The sequence below is a fragment of the Chrysochloris asiatica genome, unplaced genomic scaffold (assembly GCF_000296735.1).
Source record: "Chrysochloris asiatica unplaced genomic scaffold, ChrAsi1.0 scaffold00027, whole genome shotgun sequence".
In the NCBI taxonomy this organism is placed as follows: Eukaryota; Metazoa; Chordata; class Mammalia; order Afrosoricida; family Chrysochloridae; genus Chrysochloris; species Chrysochloris asiatica.
In genome coordinates this window covers 23,103,770-23,115,459 of record NW_006408545.1, presented here as the reverse complement: position 1 = coordinate 23,115,459, position 11,690 = coordinate 23,103,770, and positions in this window count along the sequence as shown.

Here is an 11,690-nt window from a genome sequence, read left to right as displayed (position 1 = left end):
CACAAGTACACTGATTGGTGTTGATTTTAAATGCTGCTGAGTTGATTTCAACTCGTAGTGGCCTCATGTGACACAAAGAAAAACTGCTTCATTGGGCTTTCTTGGCTATAATTTTTATGAAAGCAGATCACTAGGTCTTTTGCCAGTAGTGCCTCTGAGTTAATTCTAACTGCCAACCTTTGGCAGTTAAATGATTAATTGTTTGTGCCACTTGAGCTCTTTGAAAACAAAATGCTTGTGTATTAAAAATAAAGCGTCATTTACTTTTAAATGTAAGTTGTTGTTTTTTAATTGTAGCTGCCAGTTGAGTAATTCCTTTATCAGCATTACTACTGATTCAACTCCACAAACACATCCTTAGAAATGCCTTGCTTCTGGTCTGAGTAGCTGTTTGTGTATTCAATGAATGTGTGATAGATAATTCTACATATACATTATTTTGTATTAGTATAGCTTTTTATGGTTTTGGCAGTTCAAGTTCACCAACCGCTCCTCGGAAACACTATACAGGGTTGCTATGAGTCAGAAGTAACTCGACCGCACTTAACAACAGCAACAACAATTCTATCCTTTTACATCTTAGATCATGGAATTATGGAGTTAATATTTCAAGTTTGTTAATTTTAAAATCCTCAGAAGAGATGTGGACAGTGAAAAAAATTAAATAATATTTGAATTATAACTCCTTCTTGGTGCTTAATATTATCAGCTGCTTCAAAACAATTTATTGACCCAGATGAGATTGTTTAGAAGAATACAGTGCTCTTAAATAACCTCTACTTAATGGACTTGATGAAATTTTCATAGTGTCCATGCCCTTTGTAAAACACATTTTCTTTTTACCCATGATACCTCTCTACTAGATGCCCTCTCTAATATAGTAGGCTTCTCTCTAATATTCCTGAACATTTTTTGCTTTATTTTTTCTACTTTGTATGCTTACTATGAGTTATTTATATTTGTTTCCAAACTTAATTAGCTAGTTGAAATTACGTAAACCAGTGAATTGTAAGTAATCATCTCTATTCAAATCAAATAGTCCATTTTGGAAAGATTTAATACTAGTCTAAAAATTATGTACTAGAAAAGGCAGAGGTTAAACAACTATAAAATATTGAGGGGATGATATAAATACAGGAGAATTTTGTACTCAGGTTCCTTGGGAAGAAGAACAATGCATTATGGAGGATTTATGCAGGAAAGACATGTAGACTTCCAGCAAGAAGAGGTCCCTTCTTTTCTTAGAAGTCCTATATGGGAGACACGAAACTTGACATTTGTTGATATGTGATAAGTTTCAGATACTGTGTTTAAGATTAGTATTTATCACTCTTTTATGAGTCTCTGATTTAACTATCTGTACATATAATTTTAAAACTATCAGTCCCAATTGCATTGAATAAGAAAGCTTCGATTGTATTGACTGTCAACTAAATTGGGTGAGGGGAAAGGAAAAGAAAGATCATTTTAATCATCATAACAGAACTTAATTTGTATTATCAATATCCCTTAATATGCCAATCTACCTCACTGTTAGAAATTTTCTCTGTAGACAAAGTTTTGTCAATTGAGTCATGTTTTTAAAGCAAGGACAGTTTACTACTTAAAGGAACCCTTCAGTAGCTTCATTTCTAAAAGAAACAATTTTCAAGATTCTTCAATTTTCCGTACTAAATTAGGCTTCTGGAAGCTTGAAGTAGTATCCCTAGCTATGGTTTTAGCTTTATATATTTTGAGACAGTTGGATTTTTATTTCCAGTGGTTCTGGGTCTTTCAACATAAGCACCTAATAGTTAGCAACAAAGGCTTCTTGAGAAATAGAAAAGATAATAAAGCTTTACATAGCCTTCTATTAACCATAAAATTTCCATTGGTTTTGTTAAGTCTCTTCCCTGACCTCAGAGGCGATTATGTTTGCTTTCCTATAGGATTGTCCCAGTTTATAACACAGAGAGAATTGTATTAATGTTAGATGCTCATCAAAACTTGTAGTGGAAAGAAAGCCAAACTTCCAATTGAATGTAGAGATTTCCTTTTTAAATAAAGTTGCTGAAGGCTTTTTTATTCCTTCAACTCCATGATTTCCAAAAGTCAGGGAAGTGATAAAAAGACTATCATAAAAATCACTATAGCTGAAATAAAATAAAAGTATTTAAGACTCCAAGTATATACCTAAATCTTACTGAATAATAAAACATTGGAATCATGCTATATTTTTGGCTTACAGGGAAAAAAAAATCACAGTATTGTTGTCTTGAAAAAATTAGATTTGAAGTAATATTGTAAGTACAAAGCATTCAGAAAAATGGATGGTGTTGAACATCTTTATAGCAATCATCTATTTATAAAAAGCATATAAAGCTACTTTTCCTGTTGAGAAAAACTAAGACAGTTGTCTCTGAATCATTTAAAACTCTAACACTGGAAAAAATAATCCAAATTATATTCATTAGATCAGAATTAATAGTATATGAGGAAGGTATAATACTTAGTAAAATGTAGTTTAAATGTAATGATAATTTTAGACTACAGTATTTAAGAAATGGAATTGTCTCAAACACACCAACATTTGGATTATGTGCAAAATGGTTGCGTAACTTATTTATCTTTTTAAACTGCTTTGCACATCCTAAAACAATTTTGCAATCAGAATTATCAACCCAGTAAGCAGCAAGAAGTTTGTTTTCTTAATTGCTCTTGTTAAACCTAATTACTGTGGGGTGGAGTATGACTGTGGAGGGAAGGAAGGCCCTAAAACTGGCAAGGGAAAATCTTTGGAAGAGATTGTGTTGGTATGTGTCCATGTGGGAGAAAGGACCCATAGTAGACTTGACAAGAGCTCTGTAAGTCACTTCTGCAGGAAAATCTATTTTGTTTGTTGTTAGTGGATGGACATATTTCCAAGTGCTGTTGTCAGAGAGAAGGAGCTCTGTTAGCATAGTGTTTAGGATTCGGGCTGCTAACCTCAAGGTCAGCAGTTCAAAACGACCAGCCATTCCACAGGAGAAAGATGAGGTTTTCTGCTCCAGTGAAGATGTATAGCCTCAGAAACCCTCACAGCCTCGGAAACCCTCGACCCCTATTCAGGGTCACTATGAGTAGAAACTGACTCTGTAGCACACAACCACCATTGTCAGAGATGGAGCCCTGGTGTGACACCATAGAATAACCACTTGTTCTCAAAGTGAGTTTGTACCGAAAGGTTGGCAGTTCAAACTCATTAGCCACTCCTCAGGAAAACTATATACAGTGTTGCTCTAATTCAGAACCGACAGACTACACTTAACAACAACAGTAACACTGTCAGAGATAAATTCCTCCCTTCCACCATAAACATGTACATTTTTATGTCTGTGGTGGCTTCTGTCCGCAATCACTTCTTAAAGTTACATGAACAAGGGCTGAGCAGTATGCTTTCTATAGTGTTTCTGACCCTACCACAGCACCTTCTTCAAATGTGGGACCTGAGCAATATTTGTAATCCATTCATTCAGCACACATAACAGACCATCTAATTCATTGAAGAGGCTAAATGTTGCCTCTTCAAAGGTGCCAGTGACTGCTCACAGTCCTGGGAGAGAAAACCCCGGACACAGATTAAGATGTACTGTGAAGATGGATTCCTTTGCAGAGCATGAGCACAAAAGTGGTATCATGAGGAAATGGAGCCACACCCCCTGATCACCAGAGGCACAGCAAGGACTAGAAGGCATGCCCCACAACTTCTTAGCGATGCATGTTTTCATAACATAATACTATGTGCTGGCTTCTATGCTACTGCTTTCCTTGCAGAACTTCTGAAATTAACATTTCAGAGAGTCCAGAATCCTAAGAATGAGCATATAAATTTGAAGAATAATTTCCCACACTATTTTTTTCTATGTATAATGGTATTTTGGAAAACCTTCTTTCTTCTAAGGAGTGGAGGAACATTGTCATCCAAGTCTGACAGAACTTGTGAACTAGCCTAACTATAAACTAGTTAACCAAACAGAGGGCAGTAAAGGAAAGAAAACTTTGTTTTATTTAAATATACTCTGGGCAGTTCATCAGGACAATTGGGGTTACTTGTCTGATGAGGCAAACACTTTGGGAAGAACATTGAGTTAAGCAGCGAGGTCCTTGTATAATGACTCCTTTCTTGCTGGGTAAATGTGTTTACTTTTTTTCCACTGGTATTTATACTAGTTAATGTGTTGCACCAGATAAATCTATTTCCTGAGTCCCTCTTTCAGCTTGCTCTCTCTCTTTAGAGCTGACAAATGGTTTGGGTTTGACACAGTTTATCAGTTACGCCCCTGCTGGGTGCAGCGCTTGGTCAGACAACCTCGGAGGAAAGTGAGTTATCTGTAATATTTTGTTCCTAATTCCTTTATCTTAAGGAGAGGACCTTGCTCAGGGACAGATCACATGGCTGTGAGGAGGTCTACCTCCTGTAATATATGCTTTCAGTTCAATCACATTTTCAAACTTTTAATTATCTGTTGTACATTACCCCTACCAATTGTGAAAACTTCTTGGTTAAGGATATCAGAAGTGTAAAGTTAAATGTTGTTTGGTGGCTCATGTCATACTTCTGACACTGAAGGCCACTGAGGATGCCTTAAGTTTGCTGAGGATGGAAAGAATGTCTCTCAAAAATGGTTGTAATACCAGAGACTGTCTTTACTGACAGGGACAAGACAGCAAGCAGATGCCTGCTGCATTTTCTATCAGTGTTTCTAAATTTAACATTCATTCACACTAATGCAAAGGTGACAAACTAGAGTTAAACAGTCTGAAAGCCTAGAGTGGGTCAAATGAGGTTTCTGGAATTTCAAGCTTTTTTAAAAAAAAAAAAACAAACACAACTTTTTATCATAGAGTATTTAAAAATACACAAATGTGAGGATAATACTATAACACACTCCATCAGCCAGTTCAACAATGATGATGAATTCAAGACTTAAGTTGTTGCATGTATTTTCCGGCCCTATCCCTAACAATTTTGATGAAAATCCCAGATAGTTTATAATTTCATATGCAAATATTTCAATATGAAAGTCTGAAGGACAAGAATTTCTTTCGGAAACAACCAACATCAAATCATTGTTGTATTCTGAAATTACTGTTAATTCCAAAATTTGATTTCTTAAGGACAGATTACTACATGCATGTATTCATTAGGCAACTGAGTGAGGGGTTGGAAAAGATGATTCTATAAAATAGAGTTTTCAATACTAAAAGCACAAAAAGGAAGAAATAAATACTCTAGGAGTCAAACTTGAACTGCAAAGCTGTTTCATGGATTCTGGGAAAAGCGCACACGCATGTAGGCAGGCACCAAACTGACATTTGAAGCTCAGTTGCTTAGATAGAATTATATCCTTTGGGGTGTTCTGGGAGAATGAACACTTTACTCTAGCTGGTGGTGACAGCGTAATTAGTGAGACATCAGCTACAAATAGAATCACTGAGGCATCTACTCTATACACATAAGCACATGCAAATTTGGCAGCTAGCAGGGATCTAGCAGTTGGATCTAAGTGTGCCCTGTGACACTTGTTGAGGCTAATGCAAAGTACAGTTTAATCACTGTGTGCCATCCGTGATTAGCTGTTGTTACCACAATTAGTGTGCCGGCTGAGGCCCCAGAGTTATTGAGTGGGACACAGCCTTCTGTTCAACCCCCTCCAACATCCTTCCTTATCCTCCCCTCAAGCTATGAGGAAGAGGGGAGAAGAAGTATCAGAGGAAAAGGGGGTCCAGATGGGAAGAAAATTGTGCTGAAAAGATTCTGTAGGAACTAGGTCAGGTACTTTGGAGATTAGAGTAGCTGCTTCATCCCTGAATGCAGGAGCCAGGGCCAAGTAGCACACAATTAGGAGGAATTAGAGCAGCAACAAGTAGCTTGGATTTATCTGCTTTAATTGTCTCTTGTCAGGATAGAGCTCTCCTCCTGAGGATCACGGTGACTTGGTAGCCATCTCTGTCCTAATACTTTTAATGGATCTCCATTGTGGGATTACCTCTCTAAGGACAGTGTCCATTCTTTTAAAAGGAGTTGTTGTCTGAAAGGGATCACATTAGAAAGTCCTGCATAGAGTGGGAGAAAATATGGGATAAAACTCAAAATCATAAACAAGAAAAGACCAGCCATACTGATCAGATAGAGACTGGTGGAACCCTGAGACTATGGCCGTGGTAACTTTCAGCCCTGGAAAGGAACTCATCCCCATGAATCAATTTCAGCCAAGAAATAGATAGGGGAAACAACAATACTGGTGAGATAAACACACCATAGACTAGTAAACCATTTGAGATCCAAAGAGTAGAATTTACCCAAGGACACAATTCAGAAAGGTGAGGAAAGAAGGATTCTTGGGAATAAGAAACCCAGGGAGGAAGTGGGAGCAGCGATGGGACATTGTGGGGATTGCGATCATGGATATGGAATGAAGAGTATGATTTGTTGAAGGTAAAACTGATGCTCTGCTCTAAACCTTCACTCGGTTCACAATAAAAAGGTTAAAAACAAAATAAAGGAGCTGTTGGGAAGCTGTTGCTTTCTTTGTGATAAGAGAGAACAGGATCAGAGAGAATCCCATTCTAGACAACTGGAGTGTGCCCTTCTACCTCCAGAGGGGAAGACATCTATTGAACATTAACTCCTCTGCCCCTTCTTTTCCTGCATGTATGTTTGGGAAACAATGGGTTGTAGATGGAGACCTGATAGGCCAAGCTGAGGGCTTCAGCCTCCTCACCCTATCTTCACATTAAGAGGTTTCCTGCTTTATGCTTAGTCAACTTTAGTTTTTCAAAAGATAAGGTGTCTATTAAATGAGCTTTTTCATTGTATTACCATTGCCACCTTTTCCCCCCATTACTTCCCAACCACCCAAGTGGAAAAGGAGACAATGAAGGGGCCAGTCAACTTCCTCCAAACTTAGGCACTGAATTGTCGTTTTTGTGTGCTTTTGAGTTTATTCTGACTCATAGAGACCATGTCTGACAGAGGAAAACTTGCCCCATACTTTTCCCATGCTGTAATTTTTATGGTAGCAGCTCATCAGCTCTTGGTTCCCACAGAGACACTGGTGGGTTCCAAGCACTGAGCTTTTAACCATTGTACCACCATGGCTCTTTTAGGATCTGAATTTGGTGGGTTCAATTTTATCTTAGGAGTCCTGGTGGCTCTGTGGGGTAGACATTAGAGTGCTAACTGAAAAGTCACTAGTTCAAAGACAACAACTGCTCCTCAGGAGAAAGATTAGGCTGTCTGGTAAAGATGTAAAAGTTGGAGGTTCTAGATCACCCAAAGGTGTTTTAAAATAAAATTCTGGTGATCTCTTTCAAAAAATTCAGCCACTGAAAACCCTTTGAACTTCAATTCTACTCTGACACACATGGGGTCATCAGGAGTCTCAATGGATTCCATGGCAACTAGTTTACTGCCTAAAAATTTCTTTGAATATCACCACTAGTTTAACATCTAAGTGGTTCTACAATAGGTGGTAGTACTGGTGTGGTGCTGTGGGTTAATGCGCCAGACTGCAAAGTCATTTGAACTCAAGGTTGGTGATTCAAACTTACCAGCTGCTCCTAGGAAACCCTATACAGGGTCGCTGTGGCTCAGAATTGACTAGACAGCACTTCACAACAACAACAACAGAAGATGGGAAGTCCTGGTATAGCACTATAAGATAAGTGCAGGACTACAAGGTTGGTTTGAACTACAAAGTCAGCAGTTCAAACCGACCAGCTGCTCCTTGGAAACCCTATACTGGGTCACTATGATTCAGAACCAACTCCACAGCACTTAACAAGAACAACAGTAGGTGGATGCCCTCTTTTCCCTTTTTCTACCTTTTCTGATAGGAGAAAAAAACAACATTACGGTTATGTCAATTCTGACTCATGGTAACCCCACATGTTTCAGCATAGGACTACCCCATAGGTTTTCTTGTAATTTATATGGAAGCAGATCCTCAGGCCTTTCTTATGGGGTGATGCTAGGTAGCAACCTTTAAGCTAGCTGTTGTTAAGCGCTGTAGAGTCAGTTCTGACTCATAGCAACCCTGTATAGGGTTTCTGAGGAGCGGCTGGTGGGTTTGAACCACCTATCTTGCAGTTAGTCGCCCAGTGCTTATTCTACAGCACCACACCAGAACTGTCTTTAAATTAGTAGTACAAACTATTTGTGCCACCCAGAGACCTATCTCTTAGACTCAGTAGCTGTTCACTCTTACTTTGGGGATCCAACACAGAAATCTAGACTGGAAATCCTGTGAGCCAGGTTCTGTCTTGGTCTCTGTATGAGTTGCAGTGTGTCTAAGAGTTGGCTGCACCCAGGTTCCAATGTGTTGTACCTAAGAATCACGTATACAGAGGAGGGCCTAGAGAGATGAACTTTCAGCTTCCTATCTCTCTGATCCTTAGTTTTCTGAACTAGATCTGTCGTTCTCAACCCACTAAACCTCTTATGGGGTGGAACTGGGGTGGGAGGGATCTGTCTTTAAAAAGATGACTAAAGCCCAAACTTTTTTTTTTTCTTTATGGGGAGTTGAAATGACTTCATGCTTAACCTTTCTAATTCTGCCTTTCTATACTAAATCATCCTGGTTCATAAAATTCAAGCCTCTACAGTCTAGTATCTTCCCTTAGAAAGGTTGAAAAGGAATATTCAATTCTATTTTTAACAAGAAAAGGTTTTTGCTTTTTTCCTTCATCCTTTTTGACATTCTGACCACTCTGACTTCCGTCCATCACACTGCTTCCTTTTGCTCTTTCTACCACCTTCAGAGCTACCTTATACCTTTGTTTGTAAGTAGACTGGCCCCTCTTTAATCTTGATCTAGTAAAACATTCCTATCTACTAGCTTTCTTTTTATTCCTCTTGAATCCTCCCCTCTGTGTGAGAGTCCCCCCCACCTTTTACTGAAAGGTGAAAGAAGCAAACATGGGTCACAGCCTTCCATTCTCATGTGTGGAGGCTACTCTTCCTCTTCCCTCCGTGAAGAGAAGACGTAACAGAAAGCTGAGTTTCAGTGTATACACCTTTCCTGTTTCTTTCTTCCTTATTTCCAGTCGTGTTTTGTCTTCCTTTAAGTAGTTCAGTTTAATTCCTCTTTTCCACCAAATGTAAGATTAAGAAATGCCTTCTGGGTTCAGAAATTAGGTTCCTCCCCTTGTCCTTCCCCACAGCCTTTTCAGAAATTAAAATTCTTCTCATTTCTGAATACTTGTCTACAACAAGAACATAATTAGAGAGAAAAACAAACATTGGACACCCACCTTGGTTTCTACACAAATCATATGGGAATGATTATTAATGCCATTGTTATTTATTAAGCTGGTGGATGTAAAAATACAACACGGTAAAGATTAGATAACACAACTGTGTGTCTGAAGACACTTGTGTGTTTCTTTGTAAATACCTCAGACACTGTATTAGTTTAATAATGGCCTTTACAGGGCACTTATCGCATCTTTATTTCTAATGAGACAGAGAAAGCTCTACTTTGGTTCTTCAGTTTGCTTAATTTTTGTATCCCTTGTTTAGGAAGTCTTAACTCTGACCTCATTTCAAAGTATCTACAGCATACTAGGATCACCATCCCAAGGATTAGGCCCTGAATAGGGAGGTGTGAGCTGTGTCATTAGAAGGAGGACTTGTTCTATTTTTAAATTGATTTAACACATCATTGAAATATACCATACACATATCATACCAGTGACACACACACTGCATTGTAATATAGCATGTGTCATACATACATTCTCTCTCACTCATACACACATACTTGCTCTTCTTGTCCAGCTTTAAAAGAGGAAGGCAGCTGGAAAGCCGAGTCCAATGATGTGAGTTGAAAAGGCTGTTAAAGTTTAAAAACAAAGTGGCTCTCTAGTTCTCAGCCTGGCTTTGAGACATGTGGGAGGGCTTCAAAGGCGTGGTGCGGTGCCCCTCTTTAGAGCTTAGGCTTGCAGTTGGTCCCCAAATGTTTACCAGCATGAAGATGCCTAACTTACAGGAAGTGGGAAATGGGTGTGGGGGGTGAGGGTGGGTGGATGGGTAGGGAGTGGGGAGAAGAGGGTGGGGGGGGGGTGTTCTCTTGATGTGGTTAGTCTGTCATTGGCCTTGTTTGGGTATAGCAGGAGTTGAATTAGAAAATGAGACCACGTTTCATCTTGGGCACATTTCATCCCATTTTTTACTTTCCTTGGGGAATTCTTATCCCCCCTAGCCCCCCAAACTAGTGTCAGGTCTCCAGATTTGGTACTCAGCCTCCCTTCCTTCTATGATAATTCTCTCTCCACACAGTCATCTGACCTCCTACATTGTAACTCCTTAACTCACCCAAAGACTTGGGGTCACAGCTACCCCAGAAATTGCGACTAAATAGTATTGACTTGCTGAGCTATTGTGATGATGCAAACAGAGGAAATGATTGGGACTTCTGACAGTTGTTTGGATCATTCAAGATTTGCTGAACTGTGTTGCCATTGTAAACACTCTTTTTTTTCCCTAAAAATTGTACTAAATTTTTATCCCAGATCACACTTTGCTATTCTCCTAGGGGTGCTATTTAACACATGGGACCATCATCCACACAAAAGCATTTCTTTGATTTGTCACAATTATGTGGCAATAGTTGGGCTGCGAACCTTAAGGTCAGCGGTTCGAAACTACCAGCCGCTCCGCGGGAGAAAGATGAGGCTTTCTACTCCCGTAAGGATTTACACCCTAGGAAACCCTGTACAGGGTCGCTATGGGTCGGAACCGACTCGATGGCACTTAACAACAACAACAGTAACCATTACCTTGAGTGTTATTGGGGTCATTCGTTTTTATCTAAAATGTTTCAAATGTTCAGACTTCCCAAGTAATGTTCCTTTAAATTTATTTTCCCCTAATTAAAAAAAAAAAAAAAAGATTGTTGTCGTGAATATGCACAGTGAAATATACACCAATTCCACAGTTTCTACATGTACAATTTATGGGCATCAATTACATTCTCTTTAGTTCTCACCTTCTTTGTCTGAGTTGTTCCTCCTTTATTAATAAACTCACTGCCCCCTAAGCTTCTTATCTAATCTTTAATGTTGTTGTTGTCAATTTGATCCTATATAGATAGTACTAAAAGAGCACTGTGCTCAAGGCAGACAGTTTTTACTAGTTAAGCTAAACTGTTGTTCCATTAAGATGACTTCAGGGGATATTCCTGGTTTAAGGTTTAAAGGTCATCTCAGGGCAATGTTTCAGAGTTTCATCCACCTTCTATGACTCCAGAAAACCTAAAGTCCATGAGAATTTGAAATTCTGTGCTTTGTTTTCCCCCTTTTGATCAGCATTCTTCTATGAAATTGTTGATCAAAAATGGCAAGCATTCTTAATAAGAGAACTCTGCATGAAAAATGCTGATTAATGAAGGTAACAGATTGTTTTGGTTTCTAACAGGGGAGGAAATAATATAATGTCTAACAATGCACCACTTACTTAAAAGTAAACATTTTGAGGCTTTAGATTCCAGACTGCCACAGCCTCAGCTAGCTCTCTGTGCAGTTGTAGAAATGACAACGTCTCCCTACTTTCGTCAGCTTTCTTAATGTGTCATGCTTGTGCCTTCTGGAAGGGGTGAAGTTCATAAGGTCAGCTCCCCTTTTATCTCCCCTTAACTTTTTTTTTTTTTTTTTAATTGGAGAGTATCTAA